The sequence below is a fragment of the Helianthus annuus genome, chromosome 9 (genome assembly GCF_002127325.2).
Source record: "Helianthus annuus cultivar XRQ/B chromosome 9, HanXRQr2.0-SUNRISE, whole genome shotgun sequence".
Lineage (NCBI taxonomy): Eukaryota > Viridiplantae > Streptophyta > Magnoliopsida > Asterales > Asteraceae > Helianthus > Helianthus annuus.
This window is the reverse complement of record NC_035441.2, coordinates 86,973,205-86,992,951: the sequence shown is the minus strand read 5'-3', so window position 1 is coordinate 86,992,951 and position 19,747 is coordinate 86,973,205. Positions and strand designations below refer to the sequence as shown.

At 42.6% G+C, this 19,747-nt stretch overlaps 1 long non-coding RNA gene across 1 annotated transcript in view; it reads right to left on the bottom strand.

Moving 5' to 3' along the window:
• Nucleotides 1–406: 406 nt before the first annotated feature.
• Nucleotides 407–19,747, bottom strand: part of LOC118481955 — a 29,461-nt gene continuing 10,120 nt past the window's right edge. The window contains exon 3 of the long non-coding RNA XR_004866407.1: nt 407–562. This is a non-coding gene — a long non-coding RNA (uncharacterized LOC118481955). The remainder of the gene's footprint in view (nt 563–19,747) is intronic.

The window sequence follows — 19,747 nt, the reverse complement described above, 5'->3', positions numbered from 1 at the left end:
ACCTCGGAGAAACATGTTGATGACCAGACGAAGAACCAGACAATGAACTTTGTGATCTAGACGTACTAGGACCTAAATCACATCCGTTGGTGTGTTGGGTGTAATTATTTTGATAAAAGACCCATTATAGTACGAAGTGGCTTTTTATTTCGATCCGACTTGTGGACATGTTGTACGAACAGCTTGTATAAACTTTATTTGTTATATTCAAGCTTTTACGTTTATTACCTTACTTTATTCCATCTCTCACTGCCATTTGTGATAGTGTTATCAATCATCACGCATTAACCCCAAGTCTGGGCCCACCAAGAAATCAGGGTGTGACAATGTAACACCCTAACACATTTTAACCTAAGATTCGCAGCGGAAAACGCATATGTAAAATTTCTTTCATGATACACTTCAATTCACTTAAATACACTAAACTCTTTTATAAATTAATGAAAACTAACATACATATATCAAATTAAGTGACCACATACACACCCACGTACAATCCATGACTTGACTCGATCTTCGACCGCGTACACTTCTTGATGAAATTTCCATAATCCTGTACAGCCTGCAGTCACCACATTCAATCACATCATTAGAACCGGTGACATAATACAAATAATCTTAACCCATGCATAATAAAGCGTCAACATATCATGCTTTCTCTTATACTAGCCCATCATCCATCCATTCGATCACTCGCATCGGATTGCGGAGTCAACCTTCTCTTCCATAATTACGTGCCTATACTTCACATTAATTCATAATAGGAAAACGGTTAGTGATGTGTGTAAAATACAACATATAAATCACATCAATTAAGGCATAAAACTAACCCTTTTTAAGTACTAATGTTGGAAAAAGAGTGTTTTTGTCTTTCTTTTGTATTTTTAGGATGAAATGAGCTCAAATTCACAAAAGAAGCAAAAAGACAACTAATTCTAGCATAAATACAAGAAAAGGAATAAAAGTAGACTGCCCGGACCCTCAACGGCATCCTCCAAGGCAAAGAAGAGAAAGCAGAAGTCTGAACACGCCCCGTGCTCAGCCAGCACGGGGCCGTGCCCAAGAAGCAGCATAAAAGACAAACTTATAGAAGCTTCCATTGCCCACCACGGGGCCGTGTCCAGCGGGCACGGGGGCGTGGTGAAAGTACAGCAGGCGCATTAATTGTAATTGCGAATTACAATTAATGAGGAGAGAGAGTGTCAGACTGGCACGGGGGCGTGTCCAGCGGACACGGGGCCGTGCCCAGCCTTCTGTTCAGCCTATAAATAGGATTGCTTGGTTTCATTCCATCTCATCCCTTGGCACACCACCTCTCTCACACTTCATCCACCACCCACCACCACCATAACACCATCATCCACCACCATCATCCATTGTCCATCGTAGAGTGTGTGAGTCGTCTCGGGATCCAAGATTGATCGTAAGAGTTCTTGACAATCAAGGCCATGTTTGCCTAAGTCTCTTACATCACTTGGTGAAGACAAGTGTTTAGTATAATACTTTTTATTTTTAATCTTTTGCACTTTTTATTTGGTTTTGTATTAATGACTTTAATAACTAGTTGCTTATGTTGAAGGTGATCTTTCCTTATCGTTTGTCCGTGGTGTCTTGGCATTATTTTACTGTCTATATAAAATAAAAGATTTTCACCATTCATATCTCCACGGTCTATATGGAGGTATGTTGGCTACCTGGTCGGGGGTTAAGGGAACGGTTTGGTAAGGGTCTTGCCCTTGTTCAGCGTTTAGAGGTCCTGCTTGGGACCTGGGTCAAATTTAGTAGGATCTCCTTCAATGCCCATAGGTATTGGATGGCGGGGATCCAAACTCTTTGACCCCCTCATAAGTTAACTACTATTAATACTATAACCCGGCTATTTAGGACTGTATCCCTGCTGACTCAGACTACTTAGCCGAGGGTAACGTCACCGCCGAAAGCGGGGCCTACCACAATTTGCATTAATAACTTAATTCATTATCTTTCAATAATCCGACCCTTTAGGATTGTATCCTTGCTGACTCAAACTACTGGATTGAGGGTAACGTCGCCTTCAAAAGAGGGGCCTACTACAATAACTAAGATAATCTCTTAAACAAGTGCAAAAGTGCGAAAATAATCAAAGGTTACACTAATACACGTGTCGGATCCAAGTGATTCATCTTGTCTATCTGTTTTTATTTTATTTTATTTTTCAGCATTTAGTTAGTTTTTATTTTCTTAGTTAAAAAAATTTTCTCACTTTTTGATTTGGTTAGACGTTGAGGATAAACCGGTATTAAAAGCTCTTGTGTCCTTGGACGACCTCGGTATCTTACCAACACTATACTACATCCACGATGGGTGCACTTGCCCATATGTGTGTTTAGTAAATATCGTGTTTTATAAATTTAAAACTTGGCTAAAAGTGTAAAAGGGGCTTAAATATACATCAAAAATATAACACACTTCACGCACATCAAGTTTTTGGCGCCGCTGCCGGGGACACAAGGATTTTAAGAAAGCTTAAAATCGACGGCCTAATCAGTTTTTCAAAACCTTTTCAAAACGCGCGCACATTTTTCTGCATTTTAGTTTAGTTTGCATTTACAGTAGCCTGAACACGGGGCCGTGCTCGCTGAACACGCCCCCGTGCTGCATATTTTTAGTTAGATACCCAGATACAGAGTCTGAACACGGGGCCGTGCTCACTGAACACGCCCCCGTGCTCAACGTGACCAGTAACTTTAATTAAAACGCCCAGATACAGACCCTGAACACGGGGCCGTGTTCACCAGACACGGGGCCGTGTCCAGCTTCTGTTTCCGTCTTTATTTTTGTTTTCTGGTCCCGAAACTCAGTTGTAGTCTGTTCATCAATACTCAGGAGGTTACAACTACACCTATGATGAGGATGATTATAGGGGTAATTATTGCACTAATTGTCGTAACACACGCTCGGTTCAATATAATAACTCATATCAACCATCCAATTCATACAACTATTATGAGGAGCCCAGGTACGAGCCATCAACTTCATACACATCCTATGAAGACCAAAGGTATGAACCTCCTCCCTCATACTCATGTTTTGATGAACCAAGGCATGAGCCTTCATACTCATACTTTGAAGATTCAAGATATGAGCCACCATCTTCATACTCTTACTATGACGAACCAAGGCGTGAACAACCCACCTCATATGAGTACTATGAAGAACAAAGTTTCGATCCTTATCCATCATATACTTACAATGAAGAACAATGGTGTGAACCATCTACTTCATATGAGTATTATGAGGAGCCAAGGATCGAACAACCGGATTCAAGCTTTGAGGATCCAAATTCTTTTTCTCTCACCAAAGTGACCAATAGGATATTAGAACACATTAAAACTATCGAACGTTACATGAAAGAATCTCGCGCAAGGGAAGAGGAATCCCGCGCAAGAGAAGAATTGAATAGTAATAATAACGTAGAGATAGTTGAAAATGTAAAAATGGAAGAACAAGAAAGTGAAAAACCGACACATGAGTTAAACAATGAAAAAGGTGAGTCCGATAATGTTAAAATTCATGAAGAGTCTAATTTTGAAGAAATTAATCTCTTGTCACCTACTTTCGAAAATCATTGTTTAATAACCCCTCATGCCAAGTTTTTAAAAGAGTTAAACACTAGTACTAAAATCAAAGAACTAGTGAGTGTTAAGTTAACTAATGATCAAACTTCGCTAATAAAAGAAGACCCTTTTGAAATTAACATTACACCGGTTCCGTGTTTCTTTCAAAATTCATTTATTAGTAATATCACTATTGACAAAGATCTTTGTGTTAACATAATGCCTAACTACATTTTTGAAAAATTAAGTATTAGTGATTTTACTCCACTTCAAATTCCCATTTTTCTATCCGATCGAAAAGTGATAAAATCAATCGGTGTAGTTGAAGATGTTTTGGTTCACACAAATCAATTGGTAATCCCAACCGACTTCGTCATCCTTGATGACACCCCCCTAGTCTTGGGAAAACCTTTTATACAAACTCATAAAGCATTGAAAAACCGGAAATTCAACAATCTACTTCTTCAGTTAGGGGCATTCAAAAGGAGCATAGATCTTGAGCGTTCAATGAAATATCCTTTTGGCAATAATGACCCCCTAATTGAAGATGAAGCTGAACCACCCGATACAACTAACAAAGAAGACCACTTTGTCGAGGAAGAGATAGCCATAGAACAAACCTTCAAGGTTCTTAATCTAGATGAGCCACAAAATAAGGTGACTTCTAAAGACCCACCCATTGAGCTCAAAGAACTTCCTAAAGGTTTGGAATATGCTTTTCTAGGCAAAGATGGTGATTTACCTGTAATTATTTCATCTAAATTAAGTAACGTAGAAAAAGAGAAATTAATTAACCTACTTAAAAAACACAAAAATGCGATCGCTTGGAAGCTTGTAGATATTAAAGGAATAAGCCCTTCCATGTGCACGCACAAAATTTTAATGAATGATGATTACAAAACAGTAATTCAACCACAACGAAGAGTGAACCCCAATGTTCAAGAAGTGGTTAAAAATGAAGTCATCAAGCTGCTTGACGCCGGACTAATCTACCCTATCTCCGATAGTCCGTGGGTAAGTCCCGTTCAAGTAGTCCCGAAGAAAGGAGGTATGACGGTAATAACTAATGAGAAAAATGAATTAATACCAACGAGAACCGTCACAGGATGGAGAGTTTGTATAGATTATAGGCGATTAAATGAAGCAACAAGGAAAGACCACTTTCCTTTACCCTTCATTGATCAAATGTTAGAACGACTGTCCGGTCATAAATTTTATTGTTTCTTAGATGGTTTTTCAGGTTACTTTCAAATACCGATAGCACCAGAAGACCAAGAGAAAACAACTTTCACATGTCCCTACGGAACTTTCGCATATCAACGCATGCCATTCGGTCTATGTAATGCGCCTGCAACATTCCAACGTTGTATGGTGGCCATTTTCCATGATATGATAGAAAAGACAATGGAAGTCTTCATGGACGACTTTTCCATCTTTGGAGACTCATATGACCAATGCCTCGATAATCTTGAACGAATGCTATCCCGATGTGAGGAAACTAACCTCGCCCTTAACTGGGAAAAATGCCATTTCATGGTAACAGAGGGAATAGTACTCGGTCACAAAATCTCAAGCGAAGGAATGGAAGTTGATCGAGCAAAAATAGAAACTATTTCTCGATTACCTCCTCCATCCTCCGTAAGAGCAATCAGAAGTTTCCTAGGGCATGCCGGATTTTATAGAAGGTTTATCAAGGACTTTTCAAAAATTTCAAGGCCTCTAACAAAATTACTTGAAAAAGATGCACCCTTCATCTTTGACAAGGAATGCAATCAAGCATTTCTAACCCTCAAGGAAATGCTAGTCAATGCACCTATCATGATAGCACCAGATTGGAAATTTCCTTTTGAAATCATGTGTGATGCAAGTGACTTTGCTGTTGGAGCAGTCTTGGGACAAAGAAAAGAAAAGCATTTCCACCCAATCTATTATGCTAGTAAAACTCTTAATGATGCACAAGAAAATTATACAACTACAGAAAAAGAATTACTAGCAGTGGTGTTTGCTTTTGATAAATTTCGTTCTTATCTTGTTCTTTCTAAAACTGTAGTCTATACAGACCATGCAGCCATCAGGTACCTCTTCAAGAAACAAGACGCAAAACCCCGTTTGATCAGATGGATTCTACTCCTCCAAGAATTCGACATCGAAATCAAGGACAAAAGAGGAGCAGAAAACACTGCTGCAGATCATCTCTCATGCTTAGAAGACCCAGCTTTGGCAACGACCAGAGACGAGCAAATCAACGAGAAATTTCCCACAGAATCCTTGGAAATGATGGAGAGTAGACAAGAGCCATGGTATGCCGACTACGCTAATTTCCTAGCTAGCGGTATAGTCACCAAGGGATGGCCACATCATCAAAGAAAGAAATTCTTTGCTGATGTAAAGCATTACTTTTGGGAAGACCCCTATCTTTTCAAAATGTGTGCCGACCAACTCATCCGAAGGTGTGTCCATGGTAATGAAGCACGAAGAATTCTCCGTCATTGTCATGAAGGTCCATACGGAGGACATCATGGTGCCGCAAGTACCGCACGAAAGGTATTTGATTCAGGATTTTACTGGCCAACCATTTACAAGGATGCATAAAACCTTGTAAAGACATGTGATGCCTGCCAGAGATCAGGTAATATTTCTTCCAAACACGAAATGCCTCAAAATGGCATTCTCGTTTGTGAAATCTTTGATGTGTGGGGGCTCGATTTCATGGGACCTTTCCCGCCTTCAAAGGGAAACAAATATATACTTGTGGCAGTCGATTACTTGTCTAAATGGGCGGAGGCGGAGGCTCTTCCAACAAATGATGGAAGAGTAGTGGTAAAATTTCTGAAAAAACTGTTTTCTCGCTTCGGGACACCAAAGGCTTTAATAAGTGATAGAGGTACCCATTTTTGCAATCATCAACTCGAAAAAATATTAACAAGGTATGGGGTCTATCACCGGGTCTCAACAGCATATCACCCTCAAACAAATGGGCAAGCCGAAGTGACTAATCGAGGTTTAAAACGAATACTTGAAAAAACCGTAGGAATAAATAAAAAAGAATGGGCCGACAAATTAGACGATGCTTTATGGGCTTTTCGAACTGCTTATAAAACCACTATAGGCACAACCCCATATAAGCTTGTCTATGGAAAAAGTTGTCACTTGCCAGTAGAAATAGCTGACAAAGCCTACTGGGCAATAAAAACTGTGAACTTAGATTTAGAAACTGCCGATAAAAATCGATTTTGTCAAATAAATGAATTAGACGAGCTAAGGAATTATGCATATTCTAACTCCGAAATTTATAAGGAAAGAATGAAAAATTTACATGATAAATATATTAAGTCTAATGAATTTCGGGTAGGAGATCAGGTTCTATTGTTTAATTCACGACTTCGATTATTTCCTGGCAAGCTAACATCTAGGTGGTCAGGACCTTTTTCCGTCACCCATGTTTTTCCGCACGGTGCAGTAGAAATTAAAACTCGAAATGGGATACCATTTAAAGTCAATGGCCAACGGCTAAAACTCTACCGAGGATCCATTGAGGATGAGGAAGAGGAGATCTCACTTCAAACGGTTAACGAATAAACTCATACCCGACATGTTACGAACAGGTAAGTGTACGTTTAAAATCGGTAAGTCTTCTAACCATTTTCGGAAAAAGGGGCATGCACACGAGCACAAAAAAAATAATTTTCAAAAACCTTGCTCGGCACGAGGCTGTGTCCGCTGGACACGGGGCAGTGTCGAGGCAACTGTCGGGATAAAACCCTCTTTTCACAACAGTTACCTCATTCCACACGCCCCGTTTCGCCGAAAACGCTCTGGTTCCAGGCGATTTTCCGCAGATTTCCGACGTCACTACCACGTTTAACAACATCAAGATGTCAAAGTTCACAAGGTTCAACGCAAGCGAACTCGATGCTAGGGCACGATATGAGACACTCCAAACAAGACCCGAGGAGTATCCTAGGCGAGCATGCACGGACCTGTTAACCATGGTGAACCAGCTAGACCGATTCAACAACATCTTGACAGGGCCACTAGCAGTTGCATTGAACACTCGGCTTCGGTCGGTGCATCAATGCACCATGGAGTTCTACAGTACTTTCAATTTCACCTCGAGGTGTGACCCGTTTGACAATGAAGGGGTTGCATTTCGGTGTGGCGGGACAAGGTACTCGATCTCCATGGCACAGTTTGGAGCTATAATAGGACTGTACGGGGAAGAAGAATCGGGGAATGAGGAGAATACCGGGGGATTACGAGACTTGGATGCAACTGAACGTCAAGCCACATGGGCTCAGATCGGTGAAGGAATCTACAACCCTAGCAGCACCAAGAGTACCAAACTGAGGGACCCGCTTTACCGCTACATTCACAGGCTCCTCACCTACTCGCTGAACCAGCGTCACGACAGTAGTGGCGTTGTAGGGTTGAAAGATTTGGTTGTCCTTCACTGCATCCACAACCAGAAGCCTCTCGATGTTCCATATCTCTTGTTACGAAACATGCACCTCAATCGCCTTGCTCACGCTCCTACGCCTATCTTCTTCGGGGGATGGGTGTACTGTCTTTTCAAGCATTTCACGAGAATCCCAAGGTCCTTTGAAAGGAGTCCATGGTCGGGACGAGTTGACTACCACATTTGCCGAGCCATGAACTTACTTTATGAGGCGGAAGACGGGACGGTGAGCTTCCAAAGGACACAAGGCTATGCATGGAACCCACAAGAGGCCCTAGTTCTCCACGCACTGTCACACCCCCAAAATCCACCTGCGGATAACACCCGCTTCGAGGGCGTGACTGACCAGGATCCAGCCACCAATTATACTGAATGATTTAGTTGATAACAAAAGTAATACTTACTAACCATAAGATTAGCAAATATCAAGTTCAGAGTTTAAGGTTTTAAGTTCAAACAGTTAATAAGTAGCGGAAGCATAAGTAAGGTAGTTTAAACAAAGTTCATAGTTCAAAAATAAGGTAACACCCAACGCGAGGGTGAACAGACACTACACGTTCCCAAGCAGCAAGCTCCTTCGTCACGGGTTACCTGCAAAGCATGCAGTAAGGGGTCAACAATAATGCTGAGTGAGTTCACTAGTTGTCCAGTTTTAATTACCAAAAACTTGTTTCACCGGTTAATTTATCCGTTTATACATGCCATGGGGAGCTACCCCAAAAGTTAGCGACTAAACTGTTTTTCCAATACCGAACACTAGGTAACCGTTGCGTATCCGCAGGATGCCCCGATGTCAATGTTCTATCATCATTGACGGATTCCTGAGTACATTAGTTCACGACCGATCCCAAACCAGGGCACGGTGTGAGGCTGGTAAACACCTAAATAGCGCTATCAACTAATAACCCGTTCGCCTGATCCCGGCGACTAATCGGTATTTGTAGTAGGGACTTGAGTGATAGAGTTTCGTTTAGTGCCGTTAGTTGCAATCCGTATAAACAGTAATTAACCAAAAGGTTTCCCAATACCAGGGAAGGAAAAGTAAGTTTTGTTCCCAATAACTAGGGAAGGTATGTAAATGGTATCCCCTTTTTACCAGGGGATAGGATTGTTTTAGTCTCGTGTCCCAAACCACCGGGACGCATGCTTTTAAATTGTGAACTCACCTTGGGTTGCTCGGTAGGTTTAGGTTACTTGTCAATCACGTTGGTCACCACGTCCTAACATGGTTACCGGTATAGGTCAGGTTCGGTGTACAAGCATTCACGTAAAACACATACAAGTACGTAACATGCATACAAGTAAATAGTCATGGGGTTATTGGGCCGGCCCTAACAGTAACACAGTCAAACAGAACACAGCAACACATAGTCCATTTAGATAGTCCAAGTTAACACAAAATGGCCCAATAACCAAAATGGACAGCCCACTCGCAACCAGCTGGTCTCGAGTCGCAACCAGGAGGTTTCGGCTTGTCACGTTATGGTTGCGAGTCGCAACCGTGGTCTCGAGTTGTCACGTTTTGGTTGCGAGTCGCAACCGTCGTAGTCTCGAGTCGCAATCGTGTGGTTTCGACTTGTCATGCTATGGTTGCGAGTCGCAACTGCGTGGTCTCGAGTCGGAATGCTGTGGTTGCGAGTCGTAATATGTCCCTTTCATGTACACGTGATGATGCAGATATGACAGTCCAAATTGTACATATGAAATCAGACCCAGATTAGGAAACTACCAATAAGGTTTCTACAAACACTTTTCCTAAACTGTCATTACTAAAATATGGATCAAACATTGCCCTTTTTTTTTTTTTTGAATCTTCAAGTCATATTCAACTAGTTCATCACAAGTTCATCATTCTAGGGTTTTTATATCTAACATAACCATACATTTTGGACCGAAAATCACCTATTTCTAGCAAGATTATTATGCAAGAACAAGTAAAACATACACTTTATGACTTAGAACATAGTTTTGGGTTGATCATAAGCACATTTTAAACCACTATTCTATAGCCATTATGAACATGTTGTCAAACTTCATACATAAGGGTTTTCACATATAGTTAATCTTCACAAATCCTACTAAAAGTCATGCATAACAATTTTAACTAACCATTTTCAAACATGTTACCACATATTGTCAAACTTTACAACTCAACCTAAGAATCATACATTTTGTTTCTAACCAAGCATTTTCTAGTTCATTTATCACACATAATATCTATACACAAACTAGGACACTAACCGGGTAGAGAAGAAGGAGCCGTAAACAAGGAAAAGAACCGAGAAGATGGAGTGTCCGAGTTAGTGGTGATGAACTTGTCCGAGTTCTCTTGTCCGAGATCCAAGCTTGAACCGAAAGAGAAAGAAGAGTGGTGTTGTTGTTGAAGGTTTACTAGTGAGAGAGAGAAAGTAGGAGAAATGTGTTTGTGTGGTGTAACAAATGAGGGAAATGGGGAAAGTAGAGGATATAAATACAAGGGGGGTTTTCGGGTTGGGCTTGGGGTTTTCGGCCCAAACCGGTTACGGCCCAAAGGCCCACTCGCAACCGCCCGGTTGCGAGTCATGGTCTCGACTCGCATACATTTATATATAATACGTACATTCAACACACATTAAGCAAATAAAGATCACGTTTCCATTTAATAATAATTATGTACACACAATATTACAAGGTGTTCGTTCGGAAAAACCTAGAGTGTCACATTATCCCCAAGTTTTAAGAACTTTCGTCCCGAAAGTTAAGGCAGTCACTGTCAAGCTAGCGTGTTTCAACGGGGTGTCACATCATCCCCCCGTTAGTTTGGAATTTCGTCCCGAAATTCGGTTGTAGCTTCAGTGCCGGGGTTTTCGTTTGGGAACAACTGGGGATACTTGGACCTCATCTGGTCCTCCCGCTCCCAGGTAAACTCTGGGCCGCGTCGTGAGTTCCAACGAACTCGCACAAGGGGTATCTGGCTACGTTTGAGGGTTTTGATCTCTCGATCCATGATCTCAATCGGTTCCTCAGTAAAGTGTAGCTGTTCATCAATCGTCAGTTCCTTAAAAGGAATCACCAGTGTTTCATCCGACAAACACTTCTTCAGGTTAGATACGTGAAAAACGTTGTGCACTGCACTCAGCTCTGCAGGCAGGTTCAATCTATAAGCAACATTACCGATTTTCTCGGTAATTTCGAATGGTCCAACATATCGTGGATTCAGCTTGCCTCGTTTACCAAAATGAACCACACCCTTCCAGGGTGAGACTTTAAGTAGAACCCGGTCCCCGACCTGGAATTCTAACGGTTTCCTACGCTTGTCAGCGTAGCTTTTCTGACGGTCACGAGCTGCCGCCATGCGTTGCCTGATCTGGGAAATCTTTTCCGTTGTGTCTACCACCAGTTCTGGGCCTGTGAGTTGGCTATCACCGACTTCCGCCCAGCAGAGAGGTGATGGGCATTTACGACCGTACAATGCCTCAAAAGGTGCCGCCTGAATACTAGTGTGATAGCTGTTGTTGTAGGAGAATTCCACCAGCGGCAGATGCTTCTCCCAGTTCTTGCCAAAATCGATCACACATGCTCTAAGCATGTCTTCCAGGGTTTGGATGGTGCGTTCAGACTGCCCATCCGTTTGCGGGTGATAAGCGGTGCTCATGTCCAAACGTGAGCCAAAGGATTTGTGCATAGCTTGCCACAACTCGGAAGTAAAACGAGCGTCTCGGTCGGAAATAATAGAAGTTGGCACCCCGTGTCTGGAGACTACTTCCTTTAAATAGATTTCTGCTAAGGTAGAAAACTTGTCTGTTTCCTTAATGGCCAGAAAGTGTGCAGACTTAGTCAATCGATCTACTATTACCCAAATAGTATCATTCCCGCGTTGAGATCTAGGTAATCCGGTAACAAAATCCATGGAAATCTGCTCCCATTTCCACTTCGGGATTTCCGGTTGCTGTAGTAGGCCTGCTGGTTTCTGATACTCGATCTTGACTCTTGCGCAGGTCAAATATTTGCCAACATAGGCTGCTATGTGGGCTTTCATGCCAGGCCACCAGTATGTGGTTTTTAAGTCGTGGTACATCTTATCTGAACCAGGATGTACTGAATAACGGGACTTATGGGCTTCGTCCATCACAAGCTCTCGTAGATCTCCGTAAAGTGGGACCCAAATGCGCCCTGCCACATAGTAGGCGCCGTCTTCTTTCTGTTCTAGTTGCTGCCTCGATCCTCGCAGGGACTCAGCCCTGATGTTTTCCGGTTTCAGAGCTTCAATCTGAGCATTTCGAATCTGGGTAGGGAGACTAGACTGGATGGTAAGTTGTAATGCTCGCACGCGCTTTGGTATAGTGTCCTTTCGGCTGAGGGCGTCTGCCACCACATTGGCCTTGCCCGGATGATACTTAATGGCGCATTCATAATCATTCAGAAGTTCAACCCATCGGCGTTGTCGCATGTTTAATTCCTTTTGCTTGAAAATATGCTCGAGACTCCTGTGATCGGTGTAAATGGTGCACTTGGTACCGTACAGGTAATGTCTCCATATCTTAAGCGCAAATATCACTGCTCCCAGTTCCAAGTCGTGTGTTGTGTAGTTCCTTTCGTGTGTCTTAAGTTGTCGAGAGGCGTAAGCAATAACTTTCTCGCGTTGCATCAACACGCAACCGAGCCCATGAATAGACGCATCGCAGTAGACCACAAAGTCGTCCGTTCCTTCAGGTAACGAGAGAATAGGAGCACTGCAGAGGTTATCCTTTAGTTTCTGAAACGCGGTTTCCTGAGCTTCACCCCACTTATAAACCATACCCTTCTGTGTAAGAGCCGTGAGAGGCTGAGCGATCTTGGAGAATCCCATGATAAATCTTCGATAATATCCCGCCAGTCCCAAGAATTGGCGGACTTCAGTCGGAGTCTTAGGGGTAGGCCAATTCTTTATAGAGTCGATCTTTGCAGGGTCGACGTGGATTCCGTCCTTGTTAACCACGTGCCCAAGGAAATGGACTTCTCGAAGCCAGAAGTCGCATTTCGAGAACTTGGCATACAGTTGCTCATTACGAAGGAGTTCGAGGATAAGGCGTAGGTGCTGTTCATGCTCTTCCTGACTTTTCGAGTAGATCAAGATGTCGTCTATAAACACGATCACGAACTTGTCGAGGTAGGGTTTGCATACCCGGTTCATGAGATCCATGAACACTGCAGGGGCGTTGGTCATTCCAAAGGGCATAACGAGGAATTCATAATGACCATAACGAGTTCTGAATGCAGTCTTGGAAATATCTTCATTACGGACCCTTAACTGATGATAGCCCGATCGCAGGTCAATCTTGGAATAGTAGCTCGATCCTTGCAATTGATCGAATAGGTCATCGATTCGCGGGAGAGGGTAACGATTCTTGATGGTAACCTTGTTCAACTCACGATAGTCTATGCACATTCGGAACGTGCCATCCTTCTTCTTAACAAAGAGTACCGGTGCTCCCCAGGGTGATGAACTAGGACGGATAAATCCTTTATCCAAAAGTTCCTGTAGTTGAGTAGAGAGTTCCTTCAATTCTGCGGGGGCTAGTCGATAAGGCGCACGAGCTATAGGCGCTGCTCCGGGAGCTAGCTCGATTTGGAATTCGACCTGACGATGGGGAGGGAGTCCAGGTAATTCCTCAGGAAATACCTCAGGGTAGTCACGCACAATTGGAAAATCTTCAATCCTCTTTTCCTTTTCCTGCGTGTTGGTGACGAGAGCTAAGATAGCGGTGTGCCCTTTTCGTAAACACTTCTGGGCCTTCAGGAATGGGATAACGCCGGAGATTTCTCCACCTTTGCCACCTTGTACAATGAGGGGTTTGCCAGAACGGCGAGGAATACGAACCGCTTTCTCTTGACAGAGGATCTCAGCGCGATGCTTGGATAACCAATCCATACCAATAACGACGTCGAAGCTTCCAAGAGTAACAGGGAAAAGATCGATACTAAATGTCTGACCAGACAACTCTAGTTTGCAGCCCTTGACAACATGTGAGGCCTCGATGTTTCTACCATTAGCTAACTCGACGATATGAGGAGAACTTAGTAACGAAAGCGGACGCTTAAGCTTCTTACTAATACGTAGGGATACATAACTAGCATCGGCACCGGAATCAAATAACACAGAAACATAACGATCATCGAGTAGGAACTTACCCGCCACGACATTAGGGTCATTCCTTGCTTCTCCAGCTCCAATCACAAAAGCCCTTCCTCTAGCACCATTCCCAGCATTGTTGTTCTGATTGTTGTTCCCAGCTCCCTGATTATTGCGATTCTGATTCAGTTCAGGGCAATCCTTTTTAAAGTGCCCCTCAGCTCCACACTTAAAACATGCCCGGTTGTTTCCCTGCTGCTGTTGCTGTTGGGGTTGTTGCTGACTCTGTCTAGCTGGGAACTGACTTCTACAATCCTTGGCTTCGTGCCCCATTTTGTGGCATCGCTGACACTGGCCCTTGTTACATGCCCCATTATGGTGTCTGTTACACTTGTTGCACTTAGGGTAGCTTCCCCGGTAGCCACCCTGTTGCTGGGTGCCTTTGTTGTTTTCAGTTTTCCTTTGCTGTGCTGGGGCCTGAGTGGGGTTAGCATCCTTGCTTTGACTTCCTTCCCACTTACGCTTGCTGTCACTAGAAGTTCCGACAGTAGCACTGATCCTTTTGGGCAACCTGCCTTCCTCTACAGCCTGATCAGTGAGTTTGTGAGCAAGTCGAACGATCGGCTGAATGGTAGTGTGGTTGGCTGAAGTTACATGGCTTCGAATTTCTGGAGCCAAACCCTTGATGTACAGTTCGATTCTTCGATACATAGGTCGAGACATGTTTGGGCAAAGAGCAGCATAGTCATTAGACAGCTTGGTGTAGGTTTCAATTTCCGACCCAACCATCTTGAGCTCATAGTACTCATTCTCAAGCTTGTGGATGTCATCCCGGTGACAGTATTCCTCCTTAATCATATCCTTGAAATCTTCCCACGCAGTAGCATTAGCAGTTTCCAAACCAAACATCTGAATTTGCGCCTTCCACCAAGAAAGCGCGCTTCCTTCAAGCGTAGCAGTAGCAAATTTCACCCAATTCGCAGGGGGACACTCGCAAACAGCGAAAACAGCTTCAATTTTCTCGATCCAATGCAGAAGACCTATGGCACCCTCAGTGCCATTGAAAGGGAGAGGCTTGCAATCCATGAAAGTTTTGAAAGTACACACTGGTGGTTGCGCAGGTGCATGCTGACCTATAGGGTGAGCTGCGAAAGCTGCAGCCACTGTGTTGAGCAGGTTAGTGAACTGAGCCTGTGTCATGTTAATGTTTCCCCTTCCACGTCCACTCATTGTCTTCATAACCAGAAAACACAGTATGAGTGTGATGCCGTAGTGTAACGAGAATGAGATAGAAGAGAGAGGTGCATCTATCTAATTTAGGCATACTAGTACGTATAGCAAATCAGGAAACAAAAGGTAAGCAAACAAGTAAGCACTGGTCCGAGCTATGAGGTCAAATGTGTCGAGCCTTGCACTTGGAGTGTAGTGTCGTCGCGAGTCACGGGTTATAGTCTGGTTTTCTCCAAAAAGATTTTTCCCTTTTTAAAACCAAGTTCACTATAACCAATGGCTCTGATACCAATCTGTCACACCCCCAAAATCCACCTGCGGATAACACCCGCTTCGAGGGCGTGACTGACCAGGATCCAGCCACCAATTATACTGAATGATTTAGTTGATAACAAAAGTAATACTTACTAACCATAAGATTAGCAAATATCAAGTTCAGAGTTTAAGGTTTTAAGTTCAAACAGTTAATAAGTAGCGGAAGCATAAGTAAGGTAGTTTAAACAAAGTTCATAGTTCAAAAATAAGGTAACACCCAACGCGAGGGTGAACAGACACTACACGTTCCCAAGCAGCAAGCTCCTTCGTCACGGGTTACCTGCAAAGCATGCAGTAAGGGGTCAACAATAATGCTGAGTGAGTTCACTAGTTGTCCAGTTTTAATTACCAAAAACTTGTTTCACCGGTTAATTTATCCGTTTATACATGCCATGGGGAGCTACCCCAAAAGTTAGCGACTAAACTGTTTTTCCAATACCGAACACTAGGTAACCGTTGCGTATCCGCAGGATGCCCCGATGTCAATGTTCTATCATCATTGACGGATTCCTGAGTACATTAGTTCACGACCGATCCCAAACCAGGGCACGGTGTGAGGCTGGTAAACACCTAAATAGCGCTATCAACTAATAACCCGTTCGCCTGATCCCGGCGACTAATCGGTATTTGTAGTAGGGACTTGAGTGATAGAGTTTCGTTTAGTGCCGTTAGTTGCAATCCGTATAAACAGTAATTAACCAAAAGGTTTCCCAATACCAGGGAAGGAAAAGTAAGTTTTGTTCCCAATAACTAGGGAAGGTATGTAAATGGTATCCCCTTTTTACCAGGGGATAGGATTGTTTTAGTCTCGTGTCCCAAACCACCGGGACGCATGCTTTTAAGTTGTGAACTCACCTTGGGTTGCTCGGTAGGTTTAGGTTACTTGTCAATCACGTTGGTCACCACGTCCTAACATGGTTACCGGTATAGGTCAGGTTCGGTGTACAAGCATTCACGTAAAACACATACAAGTACGTAACATGCATACAAGTAAATAGTCATGGGGTTATTGGGCCGGCCCTAACAGTAACACAGTCAAACAGAACACAGCAACACATAGTCCATTTAGATAGTCCAAGTTAACACAAAATGGCCCAATAACCAAAATGGACAGCCCACTCGCAACCAGCTGGTCTCGAGTCGCAACCAGGAGGTTTCGGCTTGTCACGTTATGGTTGCGAGTCGCAACCCCAGTCTCGAGTTGTCACGTTTTGGTTGCGAGTCGCAACCGTCGTAGTCTCGAGTCGCAATCGTGTGGTTTCGACTTGTCATGCTATGGTTGCGAGTCGCAACTGCGTGGTCTCGAGTCGGAATGCTGTGGTTGCGAGTCGTAATATGTCCCTTTCATGTACACGTGATGATGCAGATATGACAGTCCAAATTGTACATATGAAATCAGACCTAGATTAGGAAACTACCAATAAGGTTTCTACAAACACTTTTCCTAAACTGTCATTACTAAAATATGGATCAAACATTGCCCTTTTTTTTTTTTTGAATCTTCAAGTCATATTCAACTAGTTCATCACAAGTTCATCATTCTAGGGTTTTTATATCTAACATAACCATACATTTTGGACCGAAAATCACCTATTTCTAGCAAGATTATTATGCAAGAACAAGTAAAACATACACTTTATGACTTAGAACATAGTTTTGGGTTGATCATAAGCACATTTTAAACCACTATTCTATAGCCATTATGAACATGTTGTCAAACTTCATACATAAGGGTTTTCACATATAGTTAATCTTCACAAATCCTACTAAAAGTCATGCATAACAATTTTAACTAACCATTTTCAAACATGTTACCACATATTGTCAAACTTTACAACTCAACCTAAGAATCATACATTTTGTTTCTAACCAAGCATTTTCTAGTTCATTTATCACACATAATATCTATACACAAACTAGGACACTAACCGGGTAGAGAAGAAGGAGCCGTAAACAAGGAAAAGAACCGAGAAGATGGAGTGTCCGAGTTAGTGGTGATGAACTTGTCCGAGTTCTCTTGTCCGAGATCCAAGCTTGAACCGAAAGAGAAAGAAGAGTGGTGTTGTTGTTGAAGGTTTACTAGTGAGAGAGAGAAAGTAGGAGAAGTGTGTTTGTGTGGTGTAACAAATGAGGGAAATGGGGAAAGTGGAGGATATAAATACAAGGGGGGTTTTCGGGTTGGGCTTGGGGTTTTCGGCCCAAACCGGTTACGGCCCAAAGGCCCACTCGCAACCGCCCGGTTGCGAGTCATGGTCTCGACTCGCATACATTTATATATAATACGTACATTCAACACACATTAAGCAAATAAAGATCACGTTTCCATTTAATAATAATTATGTACACACAATATTACAAGGTGTTCGTTCGGAAAAACCTAGAGTGTCACATTATCCCCAAGTTTTAAGAACTTTCGTCCCGAAAGTTAAGGCAGTCACTGTCAAGCTAGCGTGTTTCAACGGGGTGTCACATGCACCACCTCCCCACTACCAGTACCAACCCCATGGCGATCCGGGTCAATCCTCCTCACAAGGAGGCGGTTTTCCTAACTTTCAAAGCTTACATGATCTTTTGCAGGAAAACCTCATGTGTACCAGGAACACCTACAACCTCGCCAACAACACATACCACCAGGTTGGAGCTATTGAGCGCAACATCAACGATATACAAGATGATATCGGTAGCATCCGGGAGTACATGGCGGGGCATGGGGATGGAGGTGATGATAGCGGTGAAGACATGGACGTTTGAAGGAACAAGGGGCAGGTTGGTGATGAGCCCACAGGTTTAAGTACCCTTCTCTATCGAACAATTTACAGCCTGCGTGCCGCTTGTTGAACAATTTACTTTCTTTTTTATTTTCGTTTTATTTTCACTTTATGCTTGGAGACAATTAACGTTGGTAAATTAGGATGGTTTATGTTTGCTTGGTGTGGTATTAAGTGATTAAACAGGTACAATGCAAGAGTTAGAGTGCTAAACCTTAGCACTTGCAGCCCCAAAATGGAGAAACCGGGAGACAAAACCTGTTTTACAGGCTCGCAGACTGTCCACACGGGGACGTGTCCAGCCGACACGCCCCCGTGTTCATCTCCCAGACCTGCTAATTGGTTACTGACCTGCAATTATTTTCCAGACACGCCCCCTTGTTCATCTTCTGTAAGTTGTCATTACTGGCAGTTCGCCACGGGGTCGTGTCCAGTGGACACGGGGCCGTGTCCAGGCTGCCAGTAACATAAATCTTTGCTTTTTAACCCACTTTTACACATTCCAATCAACCGAAAATATTATTTTTGGGACACATTGAGGACAACGTGTAATTTAAGTGTGGGGGGGGGATGCTAAAACCTTGAATTTTGCAAATCCTAATTACAAGCCTTACACAAAACTCTATTGGAACCGCTAAACACCCCAAAATTTTGTTTTTCAAAAACTTTTCGTTTTTTTTACTTGTCTTGGTTTAATTTGGGAATAACAAGTTCTGAAAAGGTTATATTTTTACAAATTTACAACCGATAGCGTCGTGATAACAAAGAACCAACATAAGAAAATTACGAAACGGCATAACAAGTCTAGTTAAAAATTCGATTATATATACTTGATCGCATTAAAAACCCATTCCCACAAAAGTGAGTTTTGAGCCTTTATTGAGCATACAAATATACATCTTTAGACTAAATGCTCATTTTTCGTTTCTTGTGTGAATAGCCGCTTGGTTCTTACAACTCTAGAACTTGCCACGACGATACATTCCCGGTCCTTACCAACTTAAACCCAAGTAAGTAAGTGATGAAGGCATTAGGACTAACCATATTTTTCTTTCTACACCATTATTTTTCATTTTTTTTACCACCTACCCAAAATCCCCCTAGTTAGCCCTTTTGAGCCTAAACCTTTCATTTCATTACCCTAAAACCCTTTTTACCCACCAAAAACCCTTTTTTATTTTTCACCCTTTATTTTAGTAACAAGCTCGGTTTTTCGTAAGCTCGCTATTTTATGTGTCTGATCAAAAAAAAATGATGAAGTCAAAAACAAACAAAAGCTATATAAAAGCTT